Genomic DNA, 22,489 nt, shown 5'->3' with positions numbered 1-22,489 from the left:
GGGGAGAGAGGCACAGTGAGGGGAGGGGGGAGGAGGCACAGTGAGGGGGGAGAGAGGCACAGTGAGGGGAGGGGGGAGAGAGGCAAAGTGAGGGGAGCGGGGCAAAGTGAGGGGAGCGGGGCACAGTGAGGGGAGAGAGGCACAGTGAGGGGAGGGGGGAGGAGGCACAGTGAGGGGAGGGGGGAGAGAGGCACAGTGAGGGGAGGGGGGAGAGAGGCACAGTGAGGGGGGGGAGAGAGGCAAAGTGAGGGGAGCGGGGGAGAGGCACAGTGTGGGGAAGGAGGGGAGAGAGGCACAGTGAGGGAAGGGGGGAGAGAGGCACAGTGAGGGGAGGGGGGAGAGAGGCACAGTGAGGGGAGTGGGGGAGAGAGGCACAGTGAGGGGAGGGGGGAGCGAGGCACAGTGAGGGGACGGGGGGACAGAGGCACAGTGAGGGGACGAGGGGAGAGAGGCACAGTGAGGGGAGGGGGGAGAGAGGCACAGTGAGGTGGGGAGAGAGGCACAGTGAGGGGAGGGGCGGAGAGAGGCACAGTGAGGAGAAGGGAGAGAAGCACAGTGAGGGGAGGGGGGAGAGGCACAGTGAGGGGAGAGAGGCACAGTGAGGGGAGGGGGGGAGGCACAGTGAGGGGAAGGGGAGAGAGGCACAGTGAGGGGAGGGGGAGAGGCACAGTGAGGGGAGAGAGGCACAGTGAGGGGAGGGAGAGAGGCACAGTGAGGGGAGGGAGAGAGGCACAGTGAGGGGAGGGAGAGAGGCACAGTGAGGGGAGGGAGAGAGGCACAGTGAGGGGAGGGAGAGAGGCACAGTGAGGGGAGGGGGAGAGGCACAGTGAGGGGAGAGAGGCACATTTAGGGGAGGGAGAGAGGCACAGTGAGGGGAGGGGGAGAGTGAGGAAAGGGGGGAGAGGCACAGTGAGGGAATGGGGAGAGAGAGGCACAGTGAGGGGAGGGGGGAGGAATGCACAATGAGGAGGGGGAGAGAGGCACAGTGAGGGGAGGGGAGGGGAAAGAGGCACAGTGAGGGGAGGGGGAGAAGCACGGGGAGGGGAGAGGCACGGGGAGGGGAGAGGCACAGGGAGAGGGGAGCGAGGCACGGAGAGGGGAGAGAGGCACAGTGAGGGGGAGGGGGGAGGAGGCACAGTGAGGGGGGAGAGAGGCACAGTGAGGGGAGGGGGGAGAGAGGCACAGTGAGGGGGGGGAGAGAGGCAAAGTGAGGGAAGGGGGGAGAGAGGCACAGTGAGGGGAGTGGGGGAGAGAGGCACAGTGAGGGGAGGGGGGAGCGAGGCACAGTGAGGGGAGGGGGGAGCGAGGCACAGTGAGGGGACGGGGGGACAGAGGCACAGTGAGGGGAGAGAGGCACAGTGAGGGGAGGGGGGAGAGAGGCACAGTGAGGTGGGGAGAGAGGCACAGTGAGGGGAGGGGCGGAGAGAGGCACAGTGAGGAGAAGGGAGAGAAGCACAGTGAGGGGAGGGGGGAGAGGCACAGTGAGGGGAGAGAGGCACAGTGAGGGGAGGGGGGAGAGGCACAGTGAGGGGAGGGGGGAGAGGCACAGTGAGGGAAGGGGAGAGAGGCACAGTGAGGGGAAGGGGAGAGAGGCACAGTGAGGGGAGGGGGAGAGGCACAGTGAGGGGAGAGAGGCACAGTGAGGGGAGGGAGAGAGGCACAGTGAGGGGAGGGGGAGAGGCACAGTGAGGGGAGAGAGGCACATTTAGGGGAGGGAGAGAGGCACAGTGAGGGGAGGGGGAGAGTGAGGAAAGGGGGGAGAGGCACAGTGAGGGAATGGGGAGAGAGAGGCACAGTGAGGGGAGGGGGGAGGAATGCACAAAGAGGAGGGGGAGAGGCACAGTGAGGGGAGGGGAGGGGAAAGAGGCACAGTGAGGGGAGGGGGAGAAGCACGGGGAGGGGAGAGGCACAGGGAGAGGGGAGCGAGGCACGGAGAGGGGAGAGAGGCACAGTGAGGGGGAGAGAGGCACAGTGAAAGGAGGGGAGAGTGAGGAAAGGGGGGAGAGGCACAGTGAGGGGAGGGGCAGAGAGGCACAGTGAGGGATGGAGGAGAGAGAGAGGCTCAGTGAGGGAAGGGAGGAGAGAGGCACAGTGAGGGGAGGGGAGGAGAGTTGCACATTGAGGGAAGGAGGAGAGAGGCACAGTGAGGGAAGGAGGAAAGGCACAGTGAGGGGAGGGGGGAGAGGCACAGTGAGGGGGGGAGAGGCACAGTGAGGGGAGGGGGGTGAGAGGCACAGTGAGGGGAGGGGGTGAAGGGAGGGAGGAGAGAGGCACAGTGAGGGAAGGGAGGAGAGAGGCACAGTGAGGGAAGGGAGGAGAGAGGCACAGTGAGGGGGGGATTGAGGCACAGTGAGGGGGGGATAGAGGCACAGTGAGGGGGGGATAGAGGCACAGTCAGGGGGGGATAGAGGCACAGTCAGGGGAGGGGGTGAGAGGCACAGTGAGGGGAGGGAGGAGAGAGGCACAGTGAGGGGAGGGGGAGAGAGGCGCAGCAAGGGGAGGGGGAGAGGCACAGTGAGGGGAGTGGGGGAAGGGGGTATAGAAGCAGTGAGGGGAGGGGGAGAGAGGCGCAGTGAGGGGAGGGGGAAGAGGTGCGCAGTGAGGGGAGGGGGAAAAAGAGGCACAGTGAGGGGAGGGGGAGAGGGACGGGAGAGGCACAGTGAGGGGACGGGGGGAGGCACAGTGAGGGGAGGGGGAGAGGCACAGTGAGGCGAGCGGGAGAGGCACAGTGATGGGAGAGAGAGGCACAGTGATGGGAGAGAGAGGCACAGTGATGGGGAGAGAGAGGCACAGTGATGGGGAGAGAGAGGCACAGTGAGGGGGAGAGAGAGGCACAGTAAGGGAGAGAAGAAATGATTAAGGCTGTTCCTATAGTGCCGTCGATGGCGACACGACGGGTGACGACGCCGTCGCCACCGGCAAAAGTTATGTTTCGCCGGGCGGCGGCAGTGCGGGATTCCGGCAATTTGATTTGTTCAAGTGACGTGACGTGACGGCCCTTGAAAAATCTAATTTTGCCGGCTACCAGTTTCCGCAACGGCGACGTCGCTTTGCACTTATAAGTGCACGCGGCGGCAATGCTTCTGTTTTCGGGCGACGTCGCCAGTACTATATGCGCGGCCTAAGAATGTAGATTAAATATTTGAAAAATTGTGCTTATGATGGACTTTATTTTCCTGTTATTTTCCCTGTGCTAATTATTCTGCTCCATACAAAATGTTCCTAATATTTCACTATACTGAGATAAATCCCTTAATTTCCCAGCGTTCTCGTGTGGTAACGGGGGAAGGGAGCAGCGCTGATTGAGACGACTCTAGGGAGCGATTCATGGTATGTTTATCAATTTAAACTTTTACATCCTCGTAACCTTTTATAAAACACAGAACAAATGCAAAGAAAGCTGCAGAATGGCCGGTGTGGGGATCAAACCCACGGCCGCGGCATTATTATCCCCACAACTGCGCTATCCAGCAAGCAAGCAACTGTATGTAGCAAGCGAGTCAGCGCAGGAGCTGCGGGAAAGTATTTTACTCATCACTTAGGCTGCGGCCACGCTAGCGCTGAGCGTGCTGACCGCGCTGTGCTTGCCGAGTTCAGTTTTCACCCAGGCTTTAAAAAAAGAGACTTTGAAGCGCGCTCAACTTGCCCGCAGCACTCCCCGCGTGAGCTTGCGAAATAGCCAGGACACCCGGCGCTCCTGCTTGGGGAGCTGGTGACGTCACTGCTCTGCTCATACACACACACACACACACAAACGCACACGCACACACACATATATATATATATATATATACAGTGTTCGACAATCCTATACATTTACACGCCCGGGGCGGGTGGATTTAACCCCTGGGCGAGTAAATATTGGCCCAAGCAGCACACGTGTTTATTTTTTTAAATTTCCCTGCTCGCGCTGAAATTTTCCCGCTCTAGCTGCCTGAAACAAACAAAAAAAAAAAAACTCCCCCTACCTGACTGCTGATTGGCGCGCGCTCCCAGGCTTTGTGGGCGCGCGGCCAGGCTCTATATGAGCCGGCCCCCAACGAATGGCCATTTTTTCTGGACGGAGATCTGTTGGAGAGTACGAGCGTAAGTACTCTCCAATCCTCCATCCCCTCTGCTCCTTCCCTGCCTCCTGCAGTTCCCCCTTTCTCCCCCCAACCCCCGATACCCGCGCGTGGCTGGATATGGTAGCGTGGGTGTTCCCCCTTCTCTCCCCGGCCCCCGCTTACCCCGGCTTCCCGCGCGGGGCAGAGGTGTCCCCCCCCCCTTCCCCCCCCCCCCCCGGCTTCCCCCGATCCTTGGGTGATGGTAGTGGGTGTTCCCCGGCTTCCCGCGATACCCGCGGCGGGGCTGGTGATGGTAGTGGGGATGTTCCCCGCGATACCCTTGGGGGGCGGGTGATGGTAGTGGGGGGCTTCCCCACTTACCCCGGCTTCCCGCGATACCCTTGGGGGGCGAGTGATGGTAGTGGGGGTGTTCCACGCTTACCCCGGCTTCCCGCGCCGCTTCGCCTGATCCCTGCGCGGGGCTGGAGATGGTAGCGGGGGTTTTCCCCCCCTTACCTACTTTGTCTCCGCTTCTCCACTGTCCCGTGGCTGTCCGCGCAGGGCGGGAGATGGTCGCGGGGGGGGGGGGGGGGAGCGAGCGGGTCAGTGGTGGTGCTCGGTCGTGCGGCCTTTCCTCTTCTACCCCCTGTCGTGTGTGTGTGTGTATGTGCGTGTGCATGCATGGGAGAGTGTGTGTATGTGTGTGCATGCATGCATGGGAGAGTGTGTGTGTGTGTCACCCCAGTCAGTCACCCCAGTCAGTCACCCCGTCACGGAGGTTATTTGGACTGGGGCGCTCCCTAAATTTTGTGGCTTAAAAAGTTGTTGTAACGCCTTACTCTGTTAAAAAATGATAAAATATAAAATATGATTTTGGTGTTTGTGGTGCAAAAGGGTGTGTAGAAAAACATATACTGGCCCTTTTAGTTGATTTTGTGGTTGCTGCTTGACCTTGGAGAAGGGAATCCCGTGTCCTTCTCAGCGTGGCAGTAGTGGTGTGAAGATGGTCAGCGCGAACCTCGTGGACCTCACGGATATAGTGGATCCGGATGCAGTATTAAGACAAGAAAAAAAGAATAAAACACGATATTAGTGTATCATGTCCACATTGGGGGATTGGGGGGAAAAAAAGGGGAGGGGGGGAGTGGGAAGGGGGTGTAGGGGGGTGGGGTAGGAGTGGACGGTGGTGGGATGGATGGTGGGTTCCCACTAACTAATCACAGAATACATAGAATATATGGATCCAGTGACTCACACGGGCTTGTGTGGTGTCTCTCCCTCAACGCTGACTGGTGTGGGTAAATACAGACTCATATACTGGAGTCTCAGATATACATTAAACTCACACGGCCTGATGTGAGTCCTTGCCCTCAGAGGGTAATGTCCTGTATGGATGGTGTCCTGTTGTTTCAGCAGAGTTGTCCCCCGATGGGTGTGGTGTGTGAGTGTCTCCTCTCCCCGTATCCCAAATGACCAAAAAGCAATGTGCAAACCAAAAGTCAAAATTAATTAAAAGGTCTTTAATGGGTTAAGAGTGAAGACATGTGCATACACTATGCATACATGGTGTGGTGCTTAAAAGATATAAAACAATATATGACGCGATAACACAATGAACTAAACAGTATGTGATGTACTGAAGCAAACACAAAAAAGGACGGTTATATCTCTTTATAGGAGCTACCTTTGGAAGCCCCTAATGTCAGGGATAGTGAGATGTGCCTGTACATATAAATAATGGGTTAGATAAGCATATATTAAAATTAGATAAGCATATATTAAAATAAATCAATACATTATAAAAACTACATTTTAAAAAATACTTAGAGATGATCATTGTATTTGTCCTTAGAAGCATTTTAAGTTTAATAAAAAACGGTGGAAATTGGAATTTGATTGGGGTATTTGTGTGATTTGGAATCTTTTAGTTCCTCCGTGTGCAGTATTTTTAAAACCATTCTCTGTTGGTTAAAATCTTTACATATGTAATACAATAGTGCCACCATGTGGCTGGATGTGAAAATTACCTCAACACTGTCATAACCTAATGGTAAAAGTTAAGCAATCTTGGTAGTGTGGCACACATCCCTTTAAAGTAACTTAAAAATGTGCCAGAGTGTATTACAGCAAAAAATATATTTATGTGACAAAAGTTATAACGAATTACATATGTGACGGAAAAAATATAATATTATTATTATCAAGATGGTTAAAAAACCTTACTGTTTATAGCCACTACATCTGACATAAGGGTAGAACAACCTAGACACCCAAAATCTTGGTTTCCTCATTCAGCTATCTAAAATGTACCACTCAATATCTCCGTGTTAGTTAAAAGATATTTCATTTGTAATACAATGCTGCCACCAAGTGGCCGCATATCGAAATTGCTACTTCAAACCCCTAATATTATCTCTACCACACTGTGGATAGTGCGGTATTCAGTTAAGTGTAGAGTCATTGTTTAAAATATATTGCAAAAGTATATTCCAGCGGATGACGAGAGTATATCAAATATGCATGAGCATGGGTTTACACAGACATTTGATATTAGAAAAATACTTGTATAGGTGATTTCGACGCGGAGCTCTCATGTGGTGAAAAAGTTCAAAATGTTCAAAACGTATAGTCCAGATTCTTCATAACTCCTTTCTAACTTCAATTCATGTTGCAGAGGTTGTCGCAATGGTATGCATCATTTCTGGTCCTCAAGGGTTGGTTCGAGGTAGATTCATATTTGGGACGTGCGCCCTATTGGAGATTGGAGAGGAAGTGGATCAGTGTGTGTTAAAACAAAGAGGTAGATGTAAATGAAATTTAACAAAATAAAATAAAATAGTAGATGTTATAGAATAGTAGATGTTTATAAAATATTAAAAAATAAAAGTTGTTTAAAAATTGTTTAAAAATGGGGGATTTGGAGCAGATTGATGGGTGTTCAGAGAAAGGCTGCAATGTCTATCTCTACATTGAGGCCTGTGGGTACCAGGCTTTTCAATTTGTAGATCCAAAACGTTTCTTTTCTTGATAGAGATGTCAGTCTGTCGCCTCCCCTCCAATGTGGGGGGACTACTTCAATGCCCCTAAATTCAAGGCCCGACGGATCTCCTTGGTGATGTAGTGCGAAATGCTTAGAGACACTATGTGTCATTAGTTTCCGTCTGATATTCCCTAGGTGTTCCAAAATACGCACCCGCAGGGGTCGACTGGTGCGCCCTACATATTGGAGTCCACAGGGGCAGTTTAAAAGGTAGACTACGAATTCTGATTTGCAATTAATGAAGCTGCCGGTTTTGAACTGTTCTCCTGTTGTATTAGAGCTGAACTGAATTTTTTCCTTACTTCCCTGTTTGCATGCTTTGCATGTATTACATCTATGGAAACCTTTGGCTGTTTGTAGCCAGTTTGAGTCCTGGCCTGTTGTTCTATTCTCCATTTTAAAGAGGCTTGGTGCTAACTTTCTTTTGATGTTATCTGCCCTTTTATAGATGACTTTCGGTTTTTCTGGGAGGTACTCTTTCAGGGTGGGGTCTCCCTGTAGGAGATGCCAGTGTTTATTCAGGATCTGTTGTATGCTTCCTGCATCCTGACTAAACTGTGTTAAGAAAGCGATGCTGAACTCTTCTTTGGGCTTAGGTGGATTAGTTTTAAGGATTTCACTACGTTTGAGCTCCCCTACTTCTCTTATTGCTATATCCATCTTATCGTTATCATAGTTTTTAGCAATGAAACGCTTCTTAAGAATATTGGATTGTTCCCTATAAATATGGTCATCGCTACAGTTTCTCCTAATTCGACGAAACTGTCCTGGGGGTATGTTCTTTAACCATTTTTTGTGGTGGCAGCTAGTGTTAAGTAGGTAGTTGTTACAGTCCACTTTTTTGAAGAAAGTTTTAGTCTTTAGTTTGGTGTCTTCTATGTAAATAGTAAGGTCTAAGAAGTCTACCGTGTTATTTCCTATGCAAGTTGTAAAAGCCAAGTTCCTCTCATTCGTATTAATATAGTTTAAGAAATGGTTCAAGTTTTCACTACTACCTTTCCAGATGAAAAACACATCATCGATGTATCTTCGCCACAGCACGAGATCCGCACCAAATTCATGCTCTGACCAGATGGTATCGGTCTCCCAATTGTCCATGAACAGATTGGCATAACTTGGTGCGAATTTCGTACCCATCGCTGTGCCACATTTTTGTAGGAAATATGTTCCATCAAATTTAAAAAGGTTATGCTTCAGAATAAAATTGATACTTTCTAAAATGAAGCGTCTTTGTTCTATTTTAACAGTTGGGTCTTTTGTTAATGTCCTATTGATGGCTTCAATTCCATCGTCGTGTTTTATGGATGTGTATAATGAAGTTACATCACAAGTGCACATTTTGTAGTCATCTTGCCAAATTACCTGTTCTAATACATTAAGAATTTGCGTGGTATCTCTTAGATAGGACCGCATCTCCGCAACATATGGTTGTAGAAAACCATCTATATATTCCGATAGTCGCGACGTGAGTGAGCCTATCCCAGAGATGATGGGTCTCCCTGGTGGTGCTTTAATATCCTTATGTATTTTGGGTAAAAAATAAAATATCGGCATAACTGGGAATTTTATATTTAAATAGTCGTATTCTTTTTCATTTAGGACTCCTGTTGTACTGCCTTTGTCTAGTAGGGTGAGGAATTCTATACAGAATTCTTTATGCGGATTCGTCTTAAGACGTGCATAGGTGATGTCGTCAGATAATATCCTCTCTGCTTCTCCCTTATAATATTCAGTGTCCATAATGACAACCCCCCCCCCCCCTTTGTCTGCTTGTTTGAATATGATATCCTTATCTTTCTCTAAGTTTTGCAAAGCGATTTTCTCTTTTAGTGTTAAATTGTTCTTCGTTATCTTTGTCGTACCTGAGGTCAGTTTGTCAAAGTCTTCCTGGATTTTTTGGTGGAACACTTCTAGATTATGGCCTTTTGCCCAGCTAGGATAGAATTTGGACTTGTTTTTAAGATTTGAATGTTTAAAATCACTCTCTATGTTTATGTTCATATCATTACTTACTATCTCCCTAGTTTGTGCGTCTTTGGAAAGAATTTTTTTTTTAAACGTAAGCTGTCTGATGTATTTGTGTGCGTCTATATACAGATTAAAACTATTCGCCTTAGCAACTGGCGCGAAATTCAGCCCCTTTTTTATAAGCTTACATTCATCTATGTTGAGTTCTTTTTTACTTAGATTAAATATATTGTTTACATCGCTGCTCTTTTCCTGTGTCCTTCTTCCTCCCCGCTTTCCTCGTGTGGTCTTTTTCTGAGTTTTGTGTTTGGTGTTTCTATTTCTTTCTGTTCTTCTACCACTAGAGTGCTATTCTGGGTGGCTATTGGTGGTGGTTTTGCTACTTGGGCCTGTTCTAAAAAATGACCTGTATGTGGTCTGGGTGATCGTTGTTCTCTCACGTGACCTTGCTCCTTATCATGTCTTTCTCTGTATGTTTGCCTCTGTTCCCTGTAAGGTGATTTGCGTTCCCGTCTTGGGCTCTGGTCCCTATATTGTTTGTGGGGTGACCGGTAGTGTCTCCTTTGGCTTTCTTCTCTCTCATAGCGTCTCTCTCTGTATTCCCGATTTGACCCATAGTGTTTGTAAGGTGATCTGTGGTCCCTATCTCTGCTCCTTTCTTTCTCATACCTGTTATCACGGCGTTCAAGTGGTGATCTAGTTCTGTAGTTATATGTTGTTGGCTTAGCAGTGTGATACCTTTCGTGATACTCTTTTGCTTTAGAATAGTATTTATTGTCCTGCCAATGTTCTTCTCTGTCTCTATCATTTTTCTTTGCCTCGTCCCTTTTGTGGCTTCCTGTGTCTTCAATAGTGTGCGTTTTAGTTTCTTTATTCTCTCTAGGGGTTTCTAGGACACCCGCCTCCTGCCTTCTTGGTGGAATTTGTCTAGCCTCTTTATTAAATGATACATTCTTATTGTTTTCATATTTGGGATAGTTCTTATGCCTCTCTGGATTCGTTGGATAGCTTAATGTGTTGGATCTTGAATTCTGGTTTTTATTACTATCTTCTCTACTCCTATATTCGAACATTTTCCTATCCCTTGGGGTGCTAGGTGGGACTAGTGAGACCCGTTGCCATTTGGGGTTTGACCCCACTACATAATCTTCCTCGTCTCGTCTGAATTTTTTGTTCTTTGACTCTATCAGGTTTTTTTCTATGGCGTCTATTTCATCCGCTAGTTTTCTGTCCCTACTTATGAAGGTGGGATTATCTATAGAGGTTTCTAATCTTTTCTGAATTAGTGTGACTTCTCGGTCAATTTCTATTAGTGTCTTTGTATGGTGTTTAATGATAAGTTTCATTAAAGTGAATGAACAGGCATCCATAGCTTCCTCCCATTGTACATTGTATTCTACATCTGCTAATTCAAAGGATGATTTTTTTATCAAACCGTAAACCCCTAGGAATACGTTTGATGTCAATGTATTTTTCTAGGTAGACTTTGTCCCAGACCTTTTTGGTCTCCTTCTTAAGTAAATTCTCTAGTTTATCGAATTCATTATTTATTGTTTCTAAGTCTCCCATTTCCGCTGACTCAATTTCTCTCATTTTGTTCTCTATGTTGTTACTTCTAAAAATTCTTTTTGTGAAAACACTCTCCTTGATTTCGACCATATCTTCTATCTCTATGGTTGCTACTTCCATGTTGAGATTTCTAATGTGGGGTGCTGCCACCAGGATGGGATTAGAGAAGTCTGGAGGTTATTTGGACTGGGGCGCTCCCTAAATTTTGTGGCTTAAAAAGTTGTTGTAACGCCTTACTCTGTTAAAAAATGATAAAATATAAAATATGATTTTGGTGTTTGTGGTGCAAAAGGGTGTGTAGAAAAACATATACTGGCCCTTTTAGTTGATTTTGTGGTTGCTGCTTGACCTTGGAGAAGGGAATCCCGTGTCCTTCTCAGCGTGGCAGTAGTGGTGTGAAGATGGTCAGCGCGAACCTCGTGGACTTCACGGATATAGTGGATCCGGATGCAGTATTAAGGGAGGGGGGAGTGGGAAGGGGGAGTAGAGGGGTGGGGTAGGAGTGGACGGTGGTGGGATGGATGGTGGGTTCCCACTAACTAATCACAGAATACATAGAATATATGGATCCAGTGACTCACACGGGCTTGTGTGGTGTCTCTCCCTCAACGCTGACTGGTGTGGGTAAATACAGACTCATATACTGGAGTCTCAGATATACATTAAACTCACACGGCCTGATGTGAGTCCTTGCCTTCAGAGGGTAATGTCCTGTATGGATGGTGTCCAGTTGTTTCAGCAGTGTTGTCCCCCGATGGGTGTGGTGTGTGAGTGTCTCCTCTCCCCGTATCCCAAATGACCAAAAAGAAATGTGCAAACCAAAAGTCAAAATGAATTAAAAGGTCTTTAATGGGTTAACAGTGAAGACATGTGCATACACTATGCATACATGTTGTGGTGCTTAAAAGGTATAAAACAATATATGACACGATAACACAATGTGATGTACTGAAGCAAACACAAAAAAGGACTCTCACACTAAACGAATATATGGGAATATAAGGGAATATCAGACGGAAACTAATGACACATAGTGTCTCTAAGCATTTCGCACTACATCACCAAGGAGATCCGTCGGGCCTTGAATTTAGGGGCATTGAAGTAGTCCCCCCACATTGGAGGGGAGGCGACAGACTGACATCTCTATCAAGAAAAGAAACGTTTTGGATCTACAAATTGAAAAGCCTGGTACCCACAGGCCTCAATGTAGAGATAGACATTGCAGCCTTTCTCTGAACACCCATCAATCTGCTCCAAATCCCCCATTTTTAAACAATTTTTAAACAACTTTTATTTTTTAATATTTTATAAACATCTACTATTCTATAACATCTACTATTTTATTTTATTTTGTTAAATTTCATTTACATCTACCTCTTTGTTTTAACACACACTGATCCACTTCCTCTCCAATCTCCAATAGGGCGCACGTCCCAAATATGAATCTACCTCGAACCAACCCTTGAGGACCAGAAATGATACATACTATCGCGACAACCTCTGCAACATGAATTGAAGTTAGAAAGGAGTTATGAAGAATCTGGACTATACGTTTTGAACATTTTGAACTTTTTCACCACATGAGAGCTCCGCGTCGAAATCACCTATACAAGTATTTTTCTAATATCAAATGTCTGTGTAAACCCATGCTCATGCATATTTGATATACTCTCGTCATCCGCTGGAATATACTTTTGCAATATATTTTAAACAATGACTCTACACTTAACTGAATACCGCACTATCCACAGTGTGGGTAGAGATAATATTAGGGTTTTGAAGTAGCAATTTCGATATGCGGCCACTTGGTGGCAGCATTTGAAATATCTTTTAACTAACACGGAGATATTGAGTGGTACATTTTAGATAGCTGAATGAGGAAACCAAGATTTTGGGTGTCTAGGTTGTTCTACCCTTACTGCACCGACACACTTTATTCGAGCAAATACCCGGTATGTACCTGGCAGATACCTGGAATGCGCCACTCCTAACCTCTGACAAGCCCCGTTGCATTTGCCTTCCCAGCCTGGGTTCATGCCTGGCTGATGGGCGGCTGATCTGTTAAATGATAATGATTAGGATTTAATAGGCTGCAATGCTTCGCGTGTCTACCAGATGGCATAAATTCATGAATTGTAATGCAGTTTATATATATATACTGTGCAGTATTGCAGCCAGCGGGAATAAAATGCTTCAATCCCTGCTTGGAAAATAACTCAATGTACTCGGGCAGAAAACAGTCACAAACCTCAATACACCCGGGTATACCCGAATTCGTGGGACTAGCCAAGCTCGAATAAAGTGTGTCGCCAGTGTATGTCAGATGTAGTGGCTATAAACAGTAAGGTTTTTTAACCATCTTGATAATAATAATATTATATTTTTTCCGTCAAATATGTAATTCGTTATAACTTTTGTCACATAAATATATTTTTTGCTGTAATACACTCTGGCACATTTTTAAGTTACTTTAAAGGGATGTGTGCCACACTACCAAGATTGCTTAACTTTTACCATTAGGTTATGACAGTGTTGAGGTAATTTTCACATCCAGCCACATGGTGGCACTATTGTATTACATATGTAAAGATTTTAACCAACAGAGAATGGTTTTAAAAATACTGCACACGGAGGAACTAAAAGATTCCAAATCACACAAATACCCCAATCAAATTCCAATTTCCACCGTTTTTTATTAAACTTAAAATGCTTCTAAGGACAAATACAATGATCATCTCTAAGTATTTTTTAAAATGTAGTTTTTATAATGTATTGATTTATTTTAATATATGCTTATCTAATTTTAATATATGCTTATCTAACCCATTATTTATATGTACAGGCACATATCACTATCCCTCCCTGACATTAGGGGCTTCCAAAGGTAGCTCCTATAAAGAGATATAACCGTCTAAATTTAAACCATGCCCCTAATCCAGGTGTTTCTCCAATTAAACTAATGGGGGCACCTATAAATGCAGCACACAATGAGCATCCGGCAGGAACCTGACGAAGCTTATTGCGAAACGCGTAGTTCCCTGCCGGAGCTCATTGACAGAGGGACCCAGCACACTGCAGGACATCCGGTTCAGATCCCCCTTTCCGGTTCCGCTGCCGGTCGCGCCAGTTGGAGCAAAAAACGGAGGAGGAGATCGTGCAGGAGTGCTCTGAGCGGATGATGCTGGGCAAGTGATTTTGTATATTCGTTTAGTGTGAGAGTCCTTTTTTGTGTTTGCTTCAGTACATCACATACTGTTTAGTTCGTTGTGTTATCGTGTCATATATTGTTTTATACCTTTTAAGCACCACAACATGTATGCATAGTGTATGCACATGTCTTCACTGTTAACCCATTAAAGACCTTTTAATTCATTTTGACTTTTGGTTTGCACATTTCTTTTTGGTCATTTGGGATACGGGGAGAGGAGACACTCACACACCACACCCATCGGGGGACAACTCTGCTGAAACAACAGGACACCATCCATACAGGACATTACCCTCTGAGGGCAAGGACTCACATCAGGCCGTGTGAGTTTAATGTATATCTGAGACTCCAGTATATGAGTCTGTATTTACCCACACCAGTCAGCGTTGAGGGAGAGACACCACACAAGCCCGTGTGAGTCACTGGATCCATATATTCTATGTATTCTGTGATTAGTTAGTGGGAACCCACCATCCATCCCACCACCGTCCACTCCTACCCCACCCCCCTACTCCCCCTTCCCACTCCCCCCCTCCCCTTTTTTTCCCCCCAATCCCCCAATGTGGACATGATACACTAATATCGTGTTTTATTCTTTTATTCTAGTCACCCCGTCACCCCAGTCAGTCACCCCGTCACCCCCCCCCCCCAGTCAGTCACCCCCCCCCCCCAATCAGTCACCCCCCCCCCCCAGTCAGTCATGCCTCCCCCCCCCCAGTCAGGCCACCCCCCCCAGTCAGTCACCCCCGCCCCAGTCAGTCACCCACCCTCTCTCTCTCTCTGTGTATCACCCACCCTCTGTGTGTGTCACCCACCGTTTCTCCCCTCTGTGTCTCCCCCCTCTGTCTCTCCACTCTCTCTCCCCCCCACACTCTCTCTCCCCCCCACACTCTCTCTCTCACCCCCACACTCTCTCCCCCCCAAACTCTCTCTCTCCCCCCCAAACTCTCTCTCTCCCCCCCACACTCTCTCTCCCCCCCACACTCTCTCCCCCCCACACTCTCTCTCCCCCCACACTCTCTCTCCCCCCACACTCTCTCTCCCCCCACACTCTCTCTCTCTCCCCCCACACTCTCTCTCTCTCTCCCCCCACACTCTCTCTCTCTCCCCCCCACACTCGCTCTCTCTCCCCCCCACACTCGCTCTCTCTCCCCCCCACACTCTCTCTCTCTCCCCCCCACACTCTCTCTCTCTCCCCCCACACTCTCTCTCTCTCCCCCCCACACTCTCTCTCTCTCCCCCCCACATTCTCTCTCTCTCCCCCCCACACTCTCTCTCTCCCCCCCACACTCTCTCCCCCCCACACTCTCTCTCTCCCCCCCACACTCTCTCTCTCCCCCCCACACTCTCTCTCCCCCCACACTCTCTCTCTCTCCCCACACTCTCTCTCTCTCTCTCCCCCACACTCTCTCTCTCTCTCCCCCCCCACTCTCTCTCCCCCCCACTCTCTCCTCCCCCCACTCTCTCCCCCCAACACTCTCTCCCCCTCACACTCTCTCCCCCCACACTCTCTCCCTCTCCCCCCACACTCTCTCTCCCCCCCACACTCTCTCTCTCCCCCCCCACACTCTCTCTCTCCCCCCACACTCTCTCCCCCCACACTCTCTCTCCCCCCCACACTCTCTCTCCCCCCACACTCTCTCTCCCCCCACACTCTCTCTCTCTCCCCCACACACTCTCTCTCTCTCCCCCCCACACTCTCTCTCTCTCCCCCCCACACTCTCTCTCTCTCCCCCCCACACTCTCTCTCTCTCCCCCCCACATTCCCTCCCTCTCCCCCCACACTCTCTCCCCCCCCCCCACACTCTCTCCCTCTCCCCCCCCCACACTCTCTCCCTCTCCCCCCCACACTCCCTCCCTCTCCCCCCCACATTAGCTCCCTCTCCCCCCACACTCTCTCTCTCCCCCCCACATTCCCTCCCTCTCCCCCCACACTCTCCCTCTCCCCCCCACACTCTCTCCCCCCCACACTCTCTCCCCCCCACACTCTCTCCCCCCCACACTCTCTCCCCCCCACACTCTCTCCCCCCCACACTCTCCCCACCCACACTCTCCCCACCCACACTCTCTCTCTCCCACTCTCTCTCCCACACTCTCTCTCTCCCCCACACTCTCTCTCTCCCCCACACTCTCTCTCTCCCCCACACACTCTCTCTCCCCCACACACTCTCTCTCCCCCACACTCTCTCTCTCTCTCTCTCCCCCACACACTCTCTCTCTCTCCCCCACACACTCTCTCTCTCGCTCTCTCTCTCCCACGCGCGCTCTCTCTCCCACGCGCTCTCTCCCCCACACACTCTCTCTCTCTCCCCCACACACTCTCTCTCTCCCCCACACTCTCTCTCTCTCTCTCTCCCGCACACTCTCTCCCCCACACTCGCTCTCTCTCCCCCACACTCTCTCGCTCTCTCTCTCCCACGCGCTCTCTCTCTCCCACGCGCGCTCTCTCCCACGCGCTCTCTCTCTCCCACGCTCTCTCCCCCACGCTCTCTCTCTCCCCCACACACTCTCTCTCTCTCCCCCACACTCTCTCTCTCTCCCGCACACTCTCTATCTCCCCCCCACACTTTCTCTCTCCCCCCCACACTTTCTCTCTCCCCCACACTCTCTCTCTCCCCCACACTCTCTCTCTCTCCCCCACACTCTCTCTCTCCCCCACACTCTCTCTCTCTCCCCCACACTCTCTCTCTCCCCCACACTCTCTCTCTCTCCCCCCACACTCTCTCTCTCTCCCCCCACACTCTCTCTCTCTCCCCCCACACTCTCTCTCTCTCCCCCACACTCTCTCTCTCTCTCCCCCACACTCTCTCTCTCCCCCACACTCTCTCTCTCTCCCCCACACTTTCTCTCTCTCGCCCCCACACTCTCTCTCGCCCCCACGCTCTCTCTCTCTCACCCACACTCTCTCTCTCTCTCACCCACACTCTCTCTCTCTCACCCACACTCTCTCTCTCTCCCACACACTCTCTCTCCCACACACTCTCTCTCCCACACACTCTCTGTCCCACACACTCTCTCTCCCACTCTCTCTCTCTCTCCCACACTCTCTCTCTCTCCCACACTCTCTCTCTCTCTTCCCCACACTCTCTCTCTCCCCCCCACACTCTCTCTCTCCCCCCCACACTCTCTCTCTCCCCCACACTCTCTCTCTCCCCCACTCTCTCTCTCGCCCCCACTCTCTCTCTCTCCCCCACACTCTCTTTCTCCCCCACACTCTCTTTCTCCCCCACACTCTCTTTCTCCCCCACACTCTCTTTCTCCCCCACACTCTCTTTCTCCCCCACACTCTCTCTCTCCCCCACACTCTCTCTCTCCCCCACACTCTCTCTCTCCCCCACACTCTCTCTCTGTCTCCCACACTCTCTCACACTCTGGATCTGGATCTCTTATTAACCCTATATATCTTAACTGCCCTATACTGCACCGAAATAACCTATACTGCTTTCTTCCAGATCTGACTCAAGCTTCACACGGAAGACATCGGAGCCCCCCCTAACCCAGAAGACAGGTAGGGAACACATCCCCTCCAATGTATAACATTGCGGGAATGAGGGTACCTGGACATTGAGGGACTGCGGATCAGGTAAGATCCCAGGCGGGATTGCTGCTTTAGATATTGTGAAGCGGGGACGTCCAGACACTGGTTAATGGGTTCAAGAAATACACACACGTAACAAGGACTAATTGTAGTATAATGTAATACAATAAATACATTTATGTCAAAAACGAATGTTCTGACTAGGAATTTATTAAATGTATTTTATTTATATATTTTATTTTAAAGCGGGACTGGGGGCGGGACTAGGTGGCGAGTAGATTTTTTGGTTGGGCGAGTAGATTTTTGGGTGATTTGTCGAACACTGTATATATATATATAGCTTATTGCTGCAGCAAAGGTTATTCCCACCTTTCTCATAGGGCAGGGATATCCAAACAATGTAATTCCAGCGCACAGCAAAAAGAGAGTCGGGTTAATAAAAAATAAAATAATTTATTTAAACCGCATTAAAAAAATAGAGGGTGCAACCTTTCAAGTATGAGGTGTGTATGTATATATATGTGTGTGTGTATGTATATACAGTATATGTGTGTGGACTGGGGGCGGGACTAGGTGGCGAGTAGATTTTTTGGTTGGGCGAGTAGATTTTTGGGTGATTTGTCGAACACTGTATATATATATATATATATAGCTTATTGCTGCAGCAAAGGTTATTCCCACCTTTCTCCTAGGGCAGGGATATCCAAACAATGTAATTCCAGCGCACAGCAAAAAGAGAGTCGGGTTAATAAAAAATAAAATAATTTATTTAAACCGCATTAAAAAAATAGAGGGTGCAACCTTTCAAGGATGAGTTGTGTATGTATATATATGTGTGTGTGTATGTATATACAGTATATGTGTGTGTGTATATATATACTTTTATTTTATTTTTAATTATTTTATTTTTTATTAACCCGACTCTCTTGATGCTGTGCGCTGGAATTACATTGTTTGGATATCCCTGCCCTAGGAGAAAGGTGGGAATAACCTTTGCTGCAGCAATAAGCTTGAGAAGTATATTATTTATATTTTTTCTTACATTTTCTTTTGAAGATTTTTTGCACCATAATGTATGGCACTTTTTGTTAAACTGTTTTAATTGCTGTGTAGCACAAATCAGGAAAAATGATGTAATTACGGCAGAAACGTCGGTTCCTATTTTAATCAACCAAGTTAAGTCTACTGTAAGCTGTATATTTACCCATTTTTGGTCATTAGTGGTGTCAAGTGTGGGGGTTTTGGCCCAGGATTACAGGGGTTAAACCCCATTAGGCCACCCTCTACTCTCACCTGGGAAGCAAGGGGTTAACTGGGCTGGAGTCCAGTAATGTGGTTTTGCCTTGCTTCAGCCATCCAACTGTTTATTCCCCTGTAAAAATGTATTGTTTCTGTTCCAGTGACTGCACCACACAAACACTGGAATCCATCCGGGAGGGCAAGGGTTAATAGTTGAATAGTGATTCTAGCCCTTTGTTTAAGTTACCCTCAAAGATGCCTGCCTACTAAGGAATGCGACCAAATGTTTAGGAAGCTGGAGTGGTTGGTGAGTGTTAAAACTCACACTTACAAACCATAGTATCCTGCCAGACACTCAATTTGGTAGACTGGCCAAACGCCCCTGATTTAGGAGTGGGGCTACAATGAGTGACCTTATTAAATATAAGAATATTATGAGATGTCCTCGGCTGAACATGCTATAAGTTACATATGTGTAAGCGGGGGGCCGAGCCGCAAATAATGATTACAGACACCTGCTGTTTAGCAGGTCCTATGAGACAGATATTAATATCTCTCTTAATTTTAGTATTACACTGTAATATTTAGTCTTATTGGGAGCGTCATGCGTGTCGGAATGTATTAATATGGCTCGCGTGCCAGTAAGTACTACTGAACTGAAGTTATGACGTTATTTAGATAGGAAAAGCAGTTTTTAAACGTCCTTGGGTGGGAGGAGTTTTACTCTGAGGAAAACTGTCAACCTCACCACTGATTTATGAGAGGGGCTGGGTTTAGGTTGTGTTCAATGGGAAATAATTGTATAAGAACCAGGCTCAGCTTATGGCTATTGTCTTTCGTGTCTTGATGATTATGAAGATTGCTGTATGAACTGCCAGTCCAGATGTGACTGTTTCATCATTCCATCTTAAGTGAGTGTCCATATTTTGTCTGTCATTTGTATATCTCGTGTGTTCACCTTTTTCAAGGAATAAATTATATTTTATCATATCTAAGTCTCGTCCAGTTCAACCCAGTTATATTTTGGTGTGTATTATTAATAGCCTGTCTCAAAGCTACCGTCACAAGTGGTCAGATACTCGTGGGATGCCAATGGCTAGCTGGCCCCTTGAGCCACTAAAGGGTTAATATATCACAAAGTACAACAAAAGTTATTTGATAAGAACAATATATGAAGAACATTGATACAGGGAGTAATGTGATTTCTATTACTGGCGTGAGGAGAAAATATTTATTTCCATTTATGAGACATAATTGTAACATGATTAATTGGGGTGTTTTTTTTGCCTTCCTCTGGGTGAATGTAACGATAACAATGTAGCTTTAATTATGTTCAGTATGTTGCACGAGTAGAATTTTATAAAGGTTCAACTCAATGAACATATATCTCTCATCCAAATCTTCTCTGATGCATTGCAATGTTACATTAATACATTTTCTCACCATAGATGTATCTTCAGCACATGACTCGTCTGTGAGCAAGAAGCAACGTAAGAAATGTCCCAAACACCAATTACATGAGGGGTTAATGGAAATATGTTTTAAGGACTTCAACATTGCATAAGTCTGTATGAGAATTGGAACAAGATTACCAGAAACTCGGCAGAGCATTCCTATACATCAACAGCCTTTTACTAAACTTACAGACACCGCAAGACAAGGAGAGGGTTTAAAGAACAGAGACATGAACCCCTACTGTGGGACATACGGTAATGTTATACCGCAGATAATCCATACAGGGAAGAAATCCTATAACTGCTCTGAATGTGGGAAAAGCTTCAATAAGAAATATCATCTTGTTACACACCAAATAATCCACACAGGGGTGAAGCCTTATAACTGCTCTGAATGTGGGAAAAGCTTCAGTCAGAAATCAAATCTTGTTAAACACCAAATAATCCATACAGGGGTGAAGCCTTATAACTGCTCTGAATGTGGGAAAAGCTTCAGTCATTAATCAGGTCTTGTTACACACCAAAGAATCCACACAGGGGTGAAGCCTTATAACTGCTCTGAATGTGGGACTAGTTTCCATGATCAATCAAGTTTTTGTAGACACCAAAGAATCCACACAGGGGAGAGACCCTATAACTGCTCTGAATGTGGGAAAAGCTTCATTAAGAAATCGCATCTTGTTACACACCAAAGAATCCACACAGGCGTGAGACTTTCTAACTGCTCTGAATGTGGGAAAAGCTTCAGTAACAAATGGCTCTTGTTACACACCAAAGAATCCACACAGATGTGAGACCTTTTAACTGCTCTGAATGTGGGAAAAGCTTCAAGCAGAAATCAATTCTTGTTACACACCAAAGAATCCACACAGGGGTGAGACCTTATAAATGCTCTGAATGTGGGAAAAGCTTCTGTCAAAAATCAAGTCTTGTTACACACCAAAGAATCCACACAGGGGAGAAGCCTTATGATTGCTCTGAATGTGGGAAAAGCTTCAGTCGGAAATCGCATCTTGTTACACACCAAAGAATCCACACAAGGGAGAGGCCCTATAACTGCTCTGAATGTGGGAAAAGCTTCAGTCGGAAATCGCATCTTGTTAGACACCAAACAATCCACACAGGGATGACACCCTATAAACTGCCCTGAATGTGGAAAAAGCTTCAGTAAGAAATCACATCTTATCTCGGGAGATCTCAGACTTCTCTGCTGTCGATGCCGGCTCCATTCTTGATCAAAATCTCACTCCTACTCTGTACTCTGAACAGTCACGACTTTGGACTCCTTCCCCCCCTCGTACATAGATACACATTCTCTACTGTTTAAAATGCATTCAATTTGTATTAATTATGGGGTATATTTTAGTGCAATTCACTAAGGCTTCTTCAGGAGTTAATGTGGGTATATCTGTCCCTACCTTCTTTATAGGCACTTCCCTGTTTCTATTGGTTCCCATAAGCGCAATCCAATTGATTGAGAAACATCTTGATGTAATATTTCTCTTCTACATTGAGTTTGTATACTATGTAACATACTTTGTGTATCTGCACTATTCTATATAGATTATAAAATATAACTTGTGTGATTATAGATAACCAGATCTGTGTCTTTAACATTCAGAGATTGGTTATATCTCTATTTAACACTTCTCTTTGCATTAAGTTTATGCTATGGATTCTGTGTTATATTGTACTATTTGGGGTTTCAGTATATTCCCACTGCTATATGTATTACTCTGTGTATTAGATTTTAAGTAAAGAATTGTGCAAATTAAGATAACCCCGATCTGTGTCTTTAATTATTAGACACATTAGACAGTGAATCTCTTTCCCCTCTATATACACTATTTGAGGGACTATATGTGTCTGATTATTTAAGATGTCTTTTTTCAACAAATGTAGTTCATCAATATTTGTTGATTTAAATTCTTTCCTTTACATTCAAATTATGAGTGATATGTGTGATTTAAGATATTCCTATCTAGGTCTTTATTTATTAGACATAGATGGACTATATATCTTTCTTTATTAAATTCAGTGTGATTTAAGATATTCCTATGTCTTTATTTATCAGACATAGATGGACTATATCTTTCTGAGGTTCGTTACTGTATTAAATTCAGTGTGTGATTTAAGATAATCATTCTTTGTCTCTAATTAGATATGTCTTTCTATACATATATAAGTGATACTTATTCCTAATGGGGATAGTAACATTCTCTATTGAATATATTCATCCTTTCTTTAAGGGTGTAATTTCCAATAAGCTGCCACTCTTAGTTTGTGAATTAAACCAACTTTATTCTAAGTAGTGATACCATGTTAAATATGCATCAAATTGTCTGCCCTTTATTAACATGGCTGCAAAGTAACAGTATATACCCAGCGGAGTTTGTATTGATTTATATGTGTGGGACAAGGAATCAG

At 46.8% G+C, this 22,489-nt stretch overlaps 1 pseudogene; it reads left to right on the top strand.

Annotated features, from left to right (window-relative positions):
• The window catches only part of LOC142483163 (uncharacterized), a 39,329-nt pseudogene extending 17,127 nt beyond the window's left edge, over positions 1 to 22,202 (top strand).
• The last annotated feature ends 287 nt before the right edge of the window (positions 22,203 to 22,489 follow it).

Source organism: Ascaphus truei, unplaced genomic scaffold (genome assembly GCF_040206685.1).
Source record: "Ascaphus truei isolate aAscTru1 unplaced genomic scaffold, aAscTru1.hap1 HAP1_SCAFFOLD_303, whole genome shotgun sequence".
Lineage (NCBI taxonomy): Eukaryota > Metazoa > Chordata > Amphibia > Anura > Ascaphidae > Ascaphus > Ascaphus truei.
This window is presented reverse-complemented; position numbering and strand designations above follow the sequence as displayed.